General features: G+C 36.4%; 1 long non-coding RNA gene across 1 annotated transcript; it reads right to left on the bottom strand.

Annotated features, from left to right (window-relative positions):
- Positions 1-917: 917 nt before the first annotated feature.
- On the bottom strand, positions 918-13,843 carry LOC115183208 (uncharacterized). Its single transcript, XR_003873999.1, has 3 exons — positions 13,315-13,843; positions 3,659-3,763; positions 918-954 (listed from the first exon to the last, which is right to left on the bottom strand). It is a non-coding gene; the product is annotated as an uncharacterized LOC115183208 (long non-coding RNA).
- Between the last annotated feature and the right edge of the window lie 3,252 nt (positions 13,844-17,095).

Raw genomic sequence — 17,095 nt, 5'->3', positions numbered from 1 at the left:
GTTTTGCTTTCGTTGTAAAGCCTTTTTGAAATCGGACAGTGTGGTTAGATTAACGAGAGTCTTGTCTTTAAATAGCTGTAAAATAGTCATATGTTTGAGAAATTGAAGTAATAGTATTTCAAACGTTTTAAAAATCGCGCCACAGGATTCAACTGGCTGTTACGTATGTGGGACGAATTCGTCCCGCCGGTCCCATAGAGGTTAAGGAAGTGATAGAAGCCTTTTTGGTTCTATAAGGAACCTTCTTTTCTAAGAGTTTAATATTAACACGTTTTTCTTTTGATTATTTAATTATCTACATCACGTTATTTCAAGTTCTCCCTTTGGAGAGCAACATCACGTTGTTAAAAAACAATCCTAAATTGGGCATGGCTATAAATTAGGCAAATTGAAAGCATCTCGGGCGTAATCTGTGTTCGATGAAAATTAACATTGTATGCAACATTGTAGGCAACATTATTGGCAAGGGACTTGATGCCCACTATGCCAAAGCTATTTAGAGTTGTTAAACGGGTGTGAAGAGTGTGTTGATATAACGGTAAAATTGTCAAAATTCTTATTGTAACAACCATCAGAATTGGTTTAAAAAAATATGCATTCCATTATATTAGGCAATAATTAAGAGCAGGCAAAGTGGTCGTGTCATGTGAAAATTCTATCAAATGTGTTACATTGCAACGAGTACAGTCAGGGTGCCGTGGCGCCCCTGCAGTACCTCCACAGACCCCGGATTGAGAACCCCTGATTTAGCAGATGCTCTTATCCAGACAGATTTACAGTAAGCGCATTCATCTTAAGATAGCTATTTATTTTGGAAATAAACGTAATAAATTATTCCTAAAATTGTTATCTCACCTCTTAGCTTTGGTGTCATGTTCCCCAGAGAGACTCATTTTAGAGGCAGGGCCTCCCTCCTCTCTCTCCCCAGAGAGACTAATTTTAGAGCACTGACCCCTGTAAACAGAGATCCAGCATGTTGGTTGTGGTTAACAAAGTGACAACTAGATCTTGACTGTCAATTGTTCTCATTTATTCATTATCTCTCTTTGAAATAAAACATTTACTAACAGACATAGAAACAGTCAGGTGATTTAAAGCATCACATGAACATGTAGTTGTGACATTTCATCTCCATGGTAACTGTCAATAATAATAATAAGTCACTGTTTGTTAAGGTAGTTATAGACAGAACAACAACAATAATAATAATAATAATAATAATAATAATAAGTCACTGTTTGTTAAGGTAGTTATAGACAGAACAACAACAATAATAATAATAATAATAAGTCACTGTTTGTTAAGGTAGTTATAGACAGTACAGCAACAATAATAATAACAATAATAATAATAATAAGTCTCTGTTTGTTAAGGTAGTTATAGACAGAACAACAACAATAATAATAACAATAATAATAATAATAATAAGTCACTGTTTGTTAAGGTAGTTATAGACAGAACAACAACAATAATAATAATAATAATAATAAGTCACTGTTTGTTAAGGTAGTTATAGACAGAACAGCAACAATAATAATAATAATAATAATAATAAGTTACTGTTTGTTAAGGTAGTTATAGACAGAACAACAATAATAATAAGAATAATAATGATAAGTCACTGTTTGTTAAGGTAGTTATAGACAGTACAGCAACAATAATAATAACAATAATAATAATAATAATAATAAGTCTCTGTTTGTTAAGGTAGTTATAGACAGAACAACAACAATAATAATAACAATAATAATAATAATAATAATAATAATAATAATAAGTCACTGTTTGTTAAGGTAGTTATAGACAGAACAACAACAATAATAATAATAATAATAATAAGTCACTGTTTGTTAAGGTAGTTATAGACAGAACAACAACAATAATAATAATAATAATAATAATAATAAGTCACTGTTTGTTAAGGTAGTTATAGACAGTACAGCAAAACAAGGCCATGACTCACAATTATTTGTATTCACTAACAGTAGGCTATTTATTGTCTTTCAATCTGTTCTTTTCTAAACGTATCTGAGAATGTAGACAGAAGGGCTAAAACGGACATGATTGATCTGAGGAGGAAATTGTTGATCCATTCAGAAAGGTTTTATGCATCAAGTAAGATATGTTAAATCATGTAAAGTAGGCTAGGTTATAATGTATAATAGCAGTTTGTTAGTGATATGCAGATCAAGGTCTATACCTCAGATATAGCCTACATATCATAGATGACCAGTCTAAACCTGTTCAGATCAACATAATGTTATAGTCCTACCAGTAGCAGGACAGAGAATGTACTGTATATAACCTACATATCATAGATGACCAGTCTAAACCTGTTCAGATCAACATAATGTTATAGTCCTACCAGTAGCAGGACAGAGAATGTACTGTATATAACCTACATATCATAGATGACCAGTCTAAACCTGTTCAGATCAACATAATGTTATAGTCCTACCAGTAACAGGACAGAGAATGTACTGTATATAACCTACATATCATAGATGACCAGTCTAAACCTGTTCAGATCAACATAATGTTATAGTCCTACCAGTAGCAGGACAGAGAATGTACTGTATATAACCTACATATCATAGATGACCAGTCTAAACCTGTTCAGATCAACATAATGTTATAGTCCTACCAGTAGCAGGACAGAGAATGTACTGTATATAACCTACATATCATAGATGACCAGTCTAAACCTGTTCAGATCAACATAATGTTATAGTACTACCAGTAGCAGGACAGAGAATGTACTGTATATAACCTACATATCATAGATGACCAGTCTAAACCTGTTCAGATCAACATAATGTTATAGTCCTACCAGTAGCAGGACAGAGAATGTACTGTATATAACCTACATATCATAGATGACCAGTCTAAACCTGTTCAGATCAACATAATGTTATAGTCCTACCAGTAGCAGGACAGAGAATGTACTGTATATAACCTACATATCATAGATGACCAGTCTAAACCTGTTCAGATCAACATAATGTTATAGTCCTACCAGTAGCAGGACAGAGAATGTACTGTATATAACCTACATATCATAGATGACCAGTCTAAGCCTGTTCAGATCAGTTCACATAATGTTATAGTCCTACCAGTAGCAGGACAGAGAATGTACTTTATATAACCTACATATCATAGATGACCAGCCTAAACCTGTTCAGATTAACATAATGTTATAGTCCTACCGGTAGCAGGACAGAGAATGTACTGTATTTAACCTACATATCATAGATGACCAGCCTAAACCTGTTCAGATCAACATAATGTTATAGTCCTACCAGTAGCAGGACAGAGAATGTACTGTATATAACCTACATATCATAGATGACCAGCCTAAACCTGTTCAGATCAACATAATGTTATAGTCCTACCAGTAGCAGGACAGAGAATGTACTGTATATAACCTACATATCATAGATGACCAGTCTAAACCTGTTCAGATCAGTTCACAGAGAACATCAGGTTTGTCAGCATGATAAGTGATCATAACCTTATAATAGTTTGTAGGTAGTCTAGACCAACAGTATGAGAGTCTGCCCGTCTTTCCTACATACCAACACATCTATTCAATGTCACCGAGAAATATGTGCCACAGTTTCAACAGCCATTTTTGTAACTGCGTAGACAACACACTTACTTTCACGTTCATATGAGGAAATCACAAAACTTCTGACATTCACTGGTGCAGCCGCCTGTTTTCTTGCAGATGAAGTAGCTTTCACAGGCAACTCATTCAACCAGCCTAAACAACAGTAAATACAAGATGTAAAATGGTCAAAAGTGAATCCTGATATAGCCATATACATTAGAGAGAGGTATATTGCTGCAGATGTTGGATCTTAATTTGAGCCAGTTTGCTACACCAGGAAAATAATACTGCAGAAACAGGACATTTGAATTATTGTGTGGATTATAATTAATGAACAGTTTTAAAATGGAAAAGTGGAATTTATTTGATCAGAAACATTTTCTAAAGTTTAATTACACTCAAATACACTACAAGTTTAGTTTTTCTGCAACAGGGTGATCAAATTAAGATCCTACATCTGTACAGAGTTTATGTCTTTATCTGAAAAGGGCAGTTTGAGTTATTAGCAATAACATTGCAACTGTCAGCTGACTTAAACCTCTGTGATTGGATGTTATGGACCCCCATACATATCCCCATGTACAATTATGTGTACAGATGTAGGATCTTAATTTGATCACCCCCCGCTGCAGAAGAACTTTCCAGCAATGCAGGAAATGTAAAACTTGTAGTGTATTTGAGGTTTAAAAATGTAGTAACCCCTACAAAAATGTCCATTAATTATAATTCACATAATAATTCACCTTTTCTGTTGCTGCAGGAATATTTTCCTGCTGTAGTAAACATGCTCAAATTAAGATCCTACATATGTACGTGCAAATGTACTTGGAATAAAGGTGATTGTGATTCTACAAAGGTTGAGTCTCTAGATTCCCTTGCTGCTCTGGAGAAATAATGAAATGGTTGTCATGGTGATTTAAACAGGGACCTAGTTACCTCCCAACTCTGATGTCATTTGTTACATTTCACCCTGTTGATAAAGGCAGCTACAAGGATTGTAGTTTAATTAATAGTGTTAACCCAGTATCAGTATTAATAGTGTTAACCCAGTATCAGTATCAATAGGGTTAACCCAGTATCAGTATAAATAGGGTTAACCCAGTATCAGTATTAATAGGGTTAACCCAGTATCAGTATTAATAGGGTTAACCCAGTATCAGTGTTAATAGTGTTAACCCAGTATCAGTATCAATAGGGTTAACCCAGTATCAGTATCAATAGGGTTAACCCAGTATCAGTGTTAATAGTGTTAACCCAGTATCAGTATTAATAGTGTTAACCCAGTATCAGTATCAATAGTGTTAACCCAGTATCAGTATTAATAGTGTTAACCCAGTATCAGTATAAATAGGGTTAACCCAGTATCAGTATTAATAGGGTTAACCCAGTATCAGTATCAATAGGGTTAACCCAGTATCAGTAGGGTTAACCCAGTATCAGTATCAATAGGGTTAACCCAGTATCAGTATTAATAGTGTTAACCCAGTATCAGTATTAATAGGGTTAACCCAGTATCAGTATCAATAGGGTTAACCCAGTACCAGTATCAATAGGGTTAACCCAGTATCAGTATCAATAGGGTTAACCCAGTATCAGTATCAATAGGGTTAACCCAGTATCAGTATAAATAGTGTTAACCCAGTATCAGTATCAATAGTGTTAACCCAGTATCAGTATCAATAGTGTTAACCCAGTATCAGTATTAATAGTGTTAACCCAGTATCAGTGTTAATAGTGTTAACCCAGTATCAGTATCAATAGGGTTAACCCAGTATCAGTATTAATAATGTTAACCCAGTATCAGTATCAATAGTGTTAACCCAGTATCAGTATCAATAGTGTTAACCCAGTATCAGTATCAATAGGGTTAACCCAGTATCAGTATCAATAGTGTTAACCCAGTATCAGTATCAATAGTGTTAACCCAGTATCAGTATTAATAGTGTTAACCCAGTATCAGTATCAATAGGGTTAACCCAGTACCAGTATACATAGGGTTAACCCAGTATCAGTATCAATAGGGTTAACCCAGTATCAGTATTAATAGGGTTAACCCAGTATCAGTATAAATAGGGTTAACCCAGTATCAGTATCAATAGTGTTAACCCAGTATCAGTATCAATAGGGTTAACCCAGTATCAGTATAAATAGGGTTAACCCAGTATCAGTATTAATAGTGTTAACCCAGTATCAGTATTAATAGTGTTAACCCAGTATCAGTATTAATAGGGTTAACCCAGTATCAGTATAAATAGTGTTAACCCAGTATCAGTATTAATAGGGTTAACCCAGTATCAGTATTAATAGTGTTAACCCAGTATCAGTATTAATAGTGTTAACCCAGTATCAGTATCAATAGGGTTAACCCAGTATCAGTATCAATAGTGTTAACCCAGTATCAGTATTAATAGTGTTAACCCAGTATCAGTATCAATAGTGTTAACCCAGTATCAGTATCAATAGTGTTAACCCAGTATCAGTATCAATAGGGTTAACCCAGTATCAGTATTAATAGGGTTAACCCAGTATCAGTATCAATAGTGTTAACCCAGTATCAGTATCAATAGGGTTAACCCAGTATCAGTATCAATAGGGTTAACCCAGTATCAGTATCAATAGGGTTAACCCAGTATCAGTATCAATAGTGTTAACCCAGTATCAGTATCAATAGGGTTAACCCAGTATCAGTATCAATAGGGTTAACCCAGTATCAGTATCAATAGGGTTAACCCAGTATCAATAGGGTTAACCCAGTATCAGTATCAATAGTGTTAACCCAGTATCAGTATTAATAGGGTTAACCCAGTATCAGTATCAATAGTGTTAACCCAGTATCAGTATCAATAGGGTTAACCCAGTATCAATAGGGTTAACCCAGTATCAGTATCAATAGGGTTAACCCAGTATCAGTATCAATAGGGTTAACCCAGTATCAGTATCAATAGGGTTAACCCAGTATCAGTATCAATAGGGTTAACCCAGTATCAATAGGGTTAACCCAGTATCAGTATTAATAGGGTTAACCCAGTATCAGTATTAATAGTGTTAACCCAGTATCAGTATTAATAGGGTTAACCCAGTATCAGTATTAATAGTGTTAACCCAGTATCAGTATTAATAGTGTTAACCCAGTATCAGTATCAATAGTGTTAACCCAGTATCAGTATCAATAGGGTTAACCCAGTATCAGTATTAATAGTGTTAACCCAGTATCAGTATCAATAGTGTTAACCCAGTATCAGTATAAATAGTGTTAACCCAGTATCAGTATTAATAGTGTTAACCCAGTATCAGTAGGGTTAACCCAGTATCAGTATTAATAGTGTTAACCCAGTATCAGTATCAGTAGGGTTAACCCAGTATCAGTATCAATAGTGTTAACCCAGTATCAGTATTAATAGGGTTAACCCAGTATCAGTATTAATAGTGTTAACCCAGTATCAGTATCAATAGTGTTAACCCAGTATCAGTATTAATAGTGTTAACCCAGTATCAGTATTAATAGGGTTAACCCAGTATCAGTATTAATAGTGTTAACCCAGTATCAGTATAAATAGGGTTAACCCAGTATCAGTATCTATAGTGTTAACCCAGTATCAGTATCAATAGTGTTAACCCAGTATCAGTATCAATAGTGTTAACCCAGTATCAGTATAAATAGTGTTAACCCAGTATCAGTATTAATAGGGTTAACCCAGTATCAGTATTAATAGTGTTAACCCAGTATCAGTATTAATAGTGTTAACCCAGTATCAGTATTAATAGGGTTAACCCAGTATCAGTATCAATAGTGTTAACCCAGTATCAGTATCAATAGTGTTAACCCAGTATCAGTATCAATAGGGTTAACCCAGTATCAGTATCAGTAGGGTTAACCCAGTATCAGTATTAATAGTGTTAACCCAGTATCAGTATCAATAGTGTTAACCCAGTATCAGTATTAATAGGGTTAACCCAGTATCAGTATCAATAGGGTTAACCCAGTATCAGTATCAATAGTGTTAACCCAGTATCAGTATCAATAGTGTTAACCCAGTATCAGTATAAATAGTGTTAACCCAGTATCAGTATCAATAGGGTTAACCCAGTATCAGTATTAATAGGGTTAACCCAGTATCAGTATTAATAGGGTTAACCCAGTATCAGTATTAATAGTGTTAACCCAGTATCAGTATCAATAGGGTTAACCCAGTATCAGTATTAATAGTGTTAACCCAGTATCAGTATTAATAGTGTTAACCCAGTATCAGTATAAATAGTGTTAACCCAGTATCAGTATTAATAGGGTTAACCCAGTATCAGTATTAATAGGGTTAACCCAGTATCAGTATTAATAGGGTTAACCCAGTATCAGTATTAATAGTGTTAACCCAGTATCAGTATCAATAGTGTTAACCCAGTATCAGTATAAATAGGGTTAACCCAGTATCAGTATTAATAGGGTTAACCCAGTATCAGTATTAATAGTGTTAACCCAGTATCAGTATTAATAGTGTTAACCCAGTATCAGTATCAATAGTGTTAACCTAGTATCAGTATCAATAGGGTTAACCCAGTATCAGTATCAATAGTGTTAACCCAGTATCAGTATCAATAGGGTTAACCCAGTATCAGTATCAATAGGGTTAACCCAGTATCAGTATCAATAGTGTTAACCCAGTATCAGTATCAATAGTGTTAACCCAGTATCAGTATCAATAGGGTTAACCCAGTATCAGTATTAATAGGGTTAACCCAGTATCAGTATTAATAGTGTTAACCCAGTATCAGTATTAATAGGGTTAACCCAGTATCAGTATAAATAGGGTTAACCCAGTATCAGTATCAATAGTGTTAACCCAGTATCAGTATCAATAGGGTTATCCCAGTATCAGTATTAATAGTGTTAACCCAGTATCAGTATTAATAGTGTTAACCCAGTATCAGTATTAATAGGGTTAACCCAGTATCAGTATTAATAGTGTTAACCCAGTATCAGTATTAATAGGGTTAACCCAGTATCAGTATTAATAGTGTTAACCCAGTATCAGTATAAATAGTGTTAACCCAGTATTAATAGTGTTAACCCAGTATCAGTATCAATAGTGTTAACCCAGTATCAGTATCAATAGTGTTAACCCAGTATCAGTATTAATAGTGTTAACCTAGTATCAGTATCAATAGTGTTAACCCAGTATCAGTATCAATAGGGTTAACCCAGTATCAGTATCAATAGGGTTAACCCAGTATCAGTATTAATAGGGTTAACCCAGTATCAGTATTAATAGGGTTAACCCAGTATCAGTATTAATAGGGTTAACCCAGTATCAGTATCAATAGTGTTAACCCAGTATCAGTATTAATAGTGTTAACCCAGTATCAGTATCAATAGTGTTAACCCAGTATCAGTATTAATAGTGTTAACCCAGTATCAGTATTAATAGGGTTAACCCAGTATCAGTATCAATAGGGTTAACCCAGTATCAGTATTAATAGGGTTAACCCAGTATCAGTATCAATAGGGTTAACCCAGTATCAGTATTAATAGGGTTAACCCAGTATCAGTATTAATAGTGTTAACCCAGTATCAGTATTAATAGGGTTAACCCAGTATCAGTATTAATAGGGTTAACCCAGTATCAGTATCAATAGTGTTAACCCAGTATCAGTATCAATAGGGTTAACCCAGTATCAGTATTAATAGGGTTAACCCAGTATCAGTATCAATAGGGTTAACCCAGTATCAGTATTAATAGTGTTAACCCAGTATCAGTATCAATAGGTTTAACCCAGTATCAGTATCAGTAGGGTTAACCCAGTATCAGTATCAATAGGGTTAACCCAGTATTAATAGTGTTAACCCAGTATCAGTATCAATAGTGTTAACCCAGTATCAGTATTAATAGTGTTAACCCAGTATCAGTATCAATAGTGTTAACCCAGAATCATTATCAATAGGGTTAACCCAGTATCAGTATCAATAGGGTTAATCCAGTATCAGTATCAATAGTGTTAACCCAGTATCAGTATTAATAGTGTTAACCCAGTATCAGTATAAATAGTGTTAACCCAGTATCAGTATTAATAGTGTTAACCCAGTATCAGTATAAATAGTGTTAACCCAGTATCAGTATCAGTAGGGTTAACCCAGTATCAGTATTAATAGTGTTAACCCAGTATCAGTATCAATAGTGTTAACCCAGTATCAGTATTAATAGGGTTAACCCAGTATCAGTATTAATAGTGTTAACCCAGTATCAGTATTAATATTGTTAACCCAGTATCAGTATAAACAGGGTTAACCCAGTATCAGTATAAACAGGGTTAACCCAGTATCAGTATCAATAGTGTTAACCCAGTATCAGTATTAATAGTGTTAACCCAGTGTCAGTATTAATAGGGTTAACCCAGTATCAGTATTAATAGTGTTAACCCAGTATCAGTATTAATAGGGTTAACCCAGTATCAGTATCAATAGGGTTAACCCAGTATCAGTGTTAATAGTGTTAACCCAGTATCAGTATCAATAGTGTTAACCCAGTATCAGTATTAATAGTGTTAACCCAGTATCAGTATCAATAGAGTTAACCCAGTATCAGTATTAATAGTGTTAACCCAGTATCAGTATCAATAGGGTTAACCCAGTATCAGTATTAATAGTGTTAACCCAGTATCAGTATACATAGGGTTAACCCAGTATCAGTGTTAATAGGGTTAACCCAGTATCAGTATTAATAGTGTTAACCCAGTATCAGTATCAATAGTGTTAACCCAGTATCAGTATTAATAGGGTTAACCCAGTATCAGTATCAATAGGGTTAACCCAGTATCAGTATCAGTATACATAGGGTTAACCCAGTATCAGTATTAATAGTGTTAACCCAGTATCAGTATCAATAGTGTTAACCCAGTACCAGTATCTATAGTGTTAACCCAGTATCAGTATTAATAGGGTTAACCCAGTATCAGTATTAATAGGGTTAACCCAGTATCAGTATCAATAGGGTTAACCCAGTATCAGTATCAATAGTGTTAACCCAGTATCAGTATTAATAGTGTTAACCCAGTATCAGTGTTAATTAGTCCTGGGCTTCAGCTACTCAGACCCCTCACACATCCGGTCCATTCTGATGACCTCATAGACACCATACCACTTCTGACACCAATGTAGCGAACAGCGGGGCAGGGAAGTGAACCCAAGTCGCACATGTAAAAGGCCAACAACCTCCGCATCGCGCCATTGGCACCAATTGGGTCACTTGGTTGGAATTGTGACGTGGCTCATATAGCGAGGATCACTGCACTATAGAGGAACTATGATACAATTACATTATCATATGAAATGTAGAGGATCACTACACTATAGAGGAACTATGATACAATTACATTATCATATGAAATGTAGAGGATCACTACACTATAGAGGAACTATGATACAATTACATTATCATATGAAATGTAGAGGATCACTGCACTATAGAGGAACTATGATACAATTACATTATCATATGAAATGTAGAGGATCACTACACTATAGAGGAACTATGATACAATTACATTATCATATGAAATGTAGAGGATCACTACACTATAGTGGAACTATGATACAATTACTGTCATGTCCTGACCAGCAGAGGGAGTAGTTGTTTAGTATTTTGGTCAGGACGTGGCAGGGGATGTTTGTTTTGTATGGTGGGGGTTTTGTGTGTGTTGTAGAGGGGTGTTTGATTTATGTGTTCCTGGGTTTTGGGTGTATGTTCTAGGTTAGTATGTTCTAGGTTGTATTTCTGCATTCTGTCTAGTTTAAGTTTTCTATGTTTAGGTTTGGGTGCTGGACTCTCAATTGGAGGCAGGTGTTTCTCGTTGCCTCTGATTGAGAGTCCTATATATGGGTAATTGTTTGGTGTAGTGTTTGTGTGAGCTTGTTTCTTGTTTTGCGTGTGTGAGCATGACAAGACTGTTTTGTTGTTCGTGAGTTCATCTTTTTGTTATTTTGGTGTTCACTTTGTTTTAAAATAAATACAAGATGAGCATCCACATTCCTGCTGCGTTTTGGTCCTCCATTCCCGACGACAACCGTTACAATTACATTATCATATGAAATGTAGAGGATCACTACACTATAGTGGAACTATGATACAATTACACTATCATATGAAATGTTAAATGTAGAACTATAATATCTGAATATTGATATATTGAATTTGACTTGACCACGTCCAGTCAGCTCCATGTTGTATGATTAAACTGATACCAACCTGTCTCAGTAGTAGTAGACTGTTAGGAGGGTTTTACTGTCATTCACTATACTAACATTACACCAACCTGTCTCAGTAGTAGTAGACTGTTAGGAGGGTTTTACTGTCATTCACTATACTAACATTACACCAACCTGTCTCAGTAGTAGTAGACTGTTAGGAGGGTTTTACTGTCATTCACTATACTAACATTACACCAACCTGTCTCAGTAGTAGTAGACTGTTAGGAGGGTTTTACTGTCATTCACTATACTAACATTACATTTAATTTCTCTACACACTTTACAATAATCCCTGGCAGGATTCTCACCTTGAAACTTAATTTGCGATTTTTTCTGTTCTGTTCTGTATATTCTGATGGATGAGGCCTGAGATGGAATGTGACGCTAACTGAAGCTGGCTAGCTTTAGAAAACCAGTATATCAAGCCTGTATCATAGTATACCCCTCAGGCTACGTTCAGGTTTCAGCATCAGGCAGGTATCACCATGCCGAGTCGTAGGCTACAACCTGGGTTGTGTTCATTAGTTTACTCCACAGCCAACAGTTTTAAGATGTTAAATAAAACATAAACCATTTACTCTGAACGCTGTACAATGTGACCTAAATGGTTTCTGTTGCCAAACGTTTTGCTACGGTGGGCACTAATGAATACACACAAACTGTTTTTTAGGAAGTGTAAGTTGTTGTTAGGCTCTCGAACAATATTTATTAGTCTCTCTTTAACACAACATACCTTCCTGAGTGAAAAGAGTTAACTGTAGATTATAAAGAGAATATGTTTGTTTGTTGCTTGTTGTTTTTTAAGCCTGTTTTGAGAAGACAAGTCTATAGACCTATGATACAGTACACTCTTAGAATAAAGGGTTCCAAACGGGTCCTCCGGCCGTCCCCATAGGAGAACGCTTTTGGGTTCCAGGTAGAACCCTTCTGGCTTCCATGTAGAACCCTCTGTGGAAAGGGTTCTTCACGGAACCCAGAAGTGTTCTACCTAGTACCAAAAAAAGGGTTCTACAAAGGGTTCTCCTATGGGGACAGCCAAAGAACCCTTTTAGATTGTAGATAGTGTAGGAGCGATCACCCTGGGGCACACAGATGGGCACAGAACGAATTCACCCCACGCATCTAATTTATATCAAAAACATTTTAAGGAGAGTAGGACTATTATAAAACTGTCCACCAAAATTATAATTAACTATATGAATACACACAACAATATCATCAACTATATTAATACACATAACAATATCATCAACTATATTAATACACATAACAATATCATCAACTATATTAATACACATAACAATATCATCAACTATATTAATACACATAACAATATCATCAACTATATTAATACACATAACAATATCATCAACTATATTAATACACATAACAATATCATCAACTATATTAATACACATAACAATATCATCAACTATATTAATACACACAACAATCGTCGTCTTACCTTTTATCTCTCAATAGAAACAGTCTGAATGATCATTCGGTCGTCGAAAGTTACTTTCGTTTGCTCTGCTCATTTACATATCAGGTTCTGCCTGTTCTCTCTCCGAGTCCCTCTCTCTTTACAGCTCTTACAATGTGCCTTGGCAAACATTCTACAACTGTCTAGAAGTTTGTTGGAGGGATGTGACCCCATTCTTCCATAAGAAATTACATCATTTGGTGTTTTTTTGATGGTAAGTTTTCAATTGTGTTGAGACTCTGACCTGTCCAATGAGCCAGACTAATTAAAGAATCCTACAGTACTTAAACACCCTCTCTCTCTCTCACACACACACACACACACACACACACACACACACACACACACACACACACACACACACACACACACACACACACATGCGCAGTGCAGTAATTAGAATCCCAGTCTACTGTACACTCCCCTCCTCTGCCTCTCTCCATCACTTTCTCTGTGTCGTCTGTTGCTGTCTCTGTTGGTGGGGGTTAGGCCTACTATAATTACAACATTCACAACATAACAACACAACTACAAAACACCATTAAATACAGTTGGTTACTACAATACAACATCCACAACATGACAACACAACTACACAACACCATTAAATACAGTTGGAATGTGATTGTTCCATCAATATGTCCATACTACTTCACAACCCATTTGAGGTCTTGACCAGCAATGTCCCATTGGGCTCAACCAAGCCAAGAGTGAGGTTCTAGAAAGAGGACTGACTTTCATACCAACTCCTAAACAGGTGGACTGACTTTCATACCAACTCCTAAACAGGTGGACTGACTTTCATACCAACTCCTAAACAGGTGGACTGACTTTCATACCAACTCCTAAACAGGTGGACTGACTTCCATACCAACTCCTAAACAGGTGGACTGACTTTCATACCAACTCCTAAACAGGTGGACTGACTTTCATACCAACTCCTAAACAGGTGGACTGACTTTCATACCAACTCCTAAACAGGTGGACTGACTTTCATACCAACTCCTAAACAGGTGGACTGACTTTCATACCAACTCCTAAACAGGTGGACTGGCTTTCATACCAACTCCTAAACAGGTGGACTGGCTTTCATACCAACTCCTAAACAGGTGGACTGACTTTCATACCAACTCCTAAACAGGTGGACTGGCTTTCATACCAACTCATATACAGGTGGACTGACATTCATACCAACTCCTAAACAGGTGGACTGACTTTCATACCAACTCCTAAACAGGTGGACTGACTTTCATACCAACTCCTAAACAGGTGGACTGACTTTCATACCAACTCCTAAACAGGTGGACTGACTTTCATACCAACTCCTAAACAGGTGGACTGGGAGGAGCTCCGGAGGGGATCTACACGTCTATCATAGAAGATTGAAGTTATCAGATCATTGTGAATATGAAACAGATTTTCCTCAGATACTATTTCCAAACCCCTCACATTGGGAACCTCAGTTGGAGTCAGAAACTATACAGACTCTGATACGTAGGGATGTGGCTTCCTTTTCACAATTCAGAACCAGACCTTTTTTATCAGCTTAACCTTACAAATGGTTAAAAATCAAGCTCTAGAAATATAGTGATTAAACCAGCAGATAAGGGTCTCAGATTGTTGTAATGGATAAAGTGAATATCTTCTTGAAGCCAATAGACAATAGGATCATGTTAAACACTATGTTCCATTGTCCCACTCAACACAACCAGAAAACACAAAGATTAATCCAGGAGATAAACTGTATGAGCATAAGTACATTACAGATAAACAGATGGTCTGTCTTTTTGGGCCAGATTCTCCAAGGCCTAGGCAGTTTTACTTACTGCCTAAAATACATATCTCCTGAGACGTGGGCGGTTCCCTGCATCTGACCAATAGGAAGTGATTGTGTCTCAGAGACGTGGGCGGTTCCCTGCAGCTGACCAATAGTAAGTGATTGTGTCTAAGAGACGTGGGCGGTTCCCTGCAGCTGACCAATAGGAAGTGATTGTGTCTCAGAGACGTGGGCGGTTCCCTGCAGCTGACCAATAGGAAGTGATTGTGTCTCAGAGACGTGGGCGGTTCCCTGCAGCTGACCAATAGGAAGTGATTGTGTCTCAGAGAAGTGGGCGGTTCCCTGCGGCTGACCAATAGGAAGTGATTGTGTCTCAGAATCTTACTGTATTGCTGAATATATAGACTTTTATTGCTGAATATATAGACTTGTATATCAACCCTCTATCCCAGAAACACCCAGCTATGTTCAGGATATTGATGAATGAAGGGTTTATTACTATTGTAGTACTGACTTTAATATCAACCCTCTATCCCAGAAACACCCAGCTATGTTCAGGGTACTGATGAATGAAGGGTTTATTACTATTGTATTACTGACTTTAATATCAACCCTCTATCCCAGAAACACCCAGCTATGTTCAGGATACTGATGAATGAAGGGTTTATTACTATTGTAGTACTGACTTTAATATCAACCCTCTATCCCAGAAACACCCAGCTATGTTCAGGATACTGATGAATGAAGGGTTTATTACTACTGTAGTACTGACTTTAATATCAACCCTCTATCCCAGAAACACCCAGCTATGTTCAGGATACTGATGAATGAAGGGTTTATTACTATTGTAGTACTGACTTTAATATCAACCCTCTATCCCAGAAACACCCAGCTATGTTCAGGATACTGATGAATGAAGGGTTTATTACTATTGTAGTACTGACTTTAATATCAACCCTCTATCCCAGAAACACCCAGCTATGTTCAGGGTACTGATGAATGAAGGGTTTATTACTATTGTAGTACTGACTTTAATATCAACCCTTTATCCCAGAAACACCCAGCTATGTTCAGGGTACTGATGAATGAAGGGTTTATTACTATTGTAGTACTGACTTTAATATCAACCCTCTATCCCAGAAACACCCAGCTATGTTCAGGGTACTGATGAATGAAGGGTTTATTACTATTGTAGTACTGACTTTAATATCAACCCTCTATCCCAGAAACACCCAGCTATGTTCAGGATACTGATGAATGAAGGGTTTATTACTATTGTAGTACTGACTTTAATATCAACCCTCTATCCCAGAAACACCCAGCTATGTTCAGGATACTGATGAATGAAGGGTTTTGTACTACTGTAGTACTGACTTTAATATCAACCCTCTATCCCAGAAACACCCAGCTATGTTCAGGATACTGATGAATGAAGGGTTTATTACTATTGTAGTACTCTTTCTATTAACTTAGCTACTGACTTGTTCTATTGTTGTTGCATTGTCAAGTGGTTTTAACCTGCAAGGAAGCATTTCAGTACATATTACTTGTATTGTACTTTATATTATTATAGATATTTTAGGGTTGCCATGGATTTCAAGCAGGCAATGCCATCAGGTCCAAACCCAAAACAAGGAAATTGTAGGAGACAGGCGTGTGGGGGTTTCCTGCCAGCATGACCACCCGCTTCACTTCCTGAACATGAAAAAGGGTGAAAGGTGGGATGCAGTAATAAGGAGTTTTTTTCAGTTTCTTTTTCAGTATTTTATTTCAGTGTTGATTAATTTAGTTAATTTAGTAAATTGTATTTAGTTATTTAGTGCAGAAAATGATGTACTTCTTCTGTAGTTTGTCAAATGCAGTGAACCTGCTGAGAGATGAAGGAGGGGATGAGAGGCCAGAACATCAGTCTCATCTTCATGGAGGACATTGATGCCAGATGCAGCTACATGTGCAAGTAATGAACCTTTTTTATTCAAGCTCTCA

The sequence above is a fragment of the Salmo trutta genome, unplaced genomic scaffold (genome assembly GCF_901001165.1).
Source record: "Salmo trutta unplaced genomic scaffold, fSalTru1.1, whole genome shotgun sequence".
Taxonomy (NCBI): domain Eukaryota; kingdom Metazoa; phylum Chordata; class Actinopteri; order Salmoniformes; family Salmonidae; genus Salmo; species Salmo trutta.
Note: the sequence above shows the minus strand (reverse complement) of the source record. Positions and strands in the feature narration are given on the sequence as shown.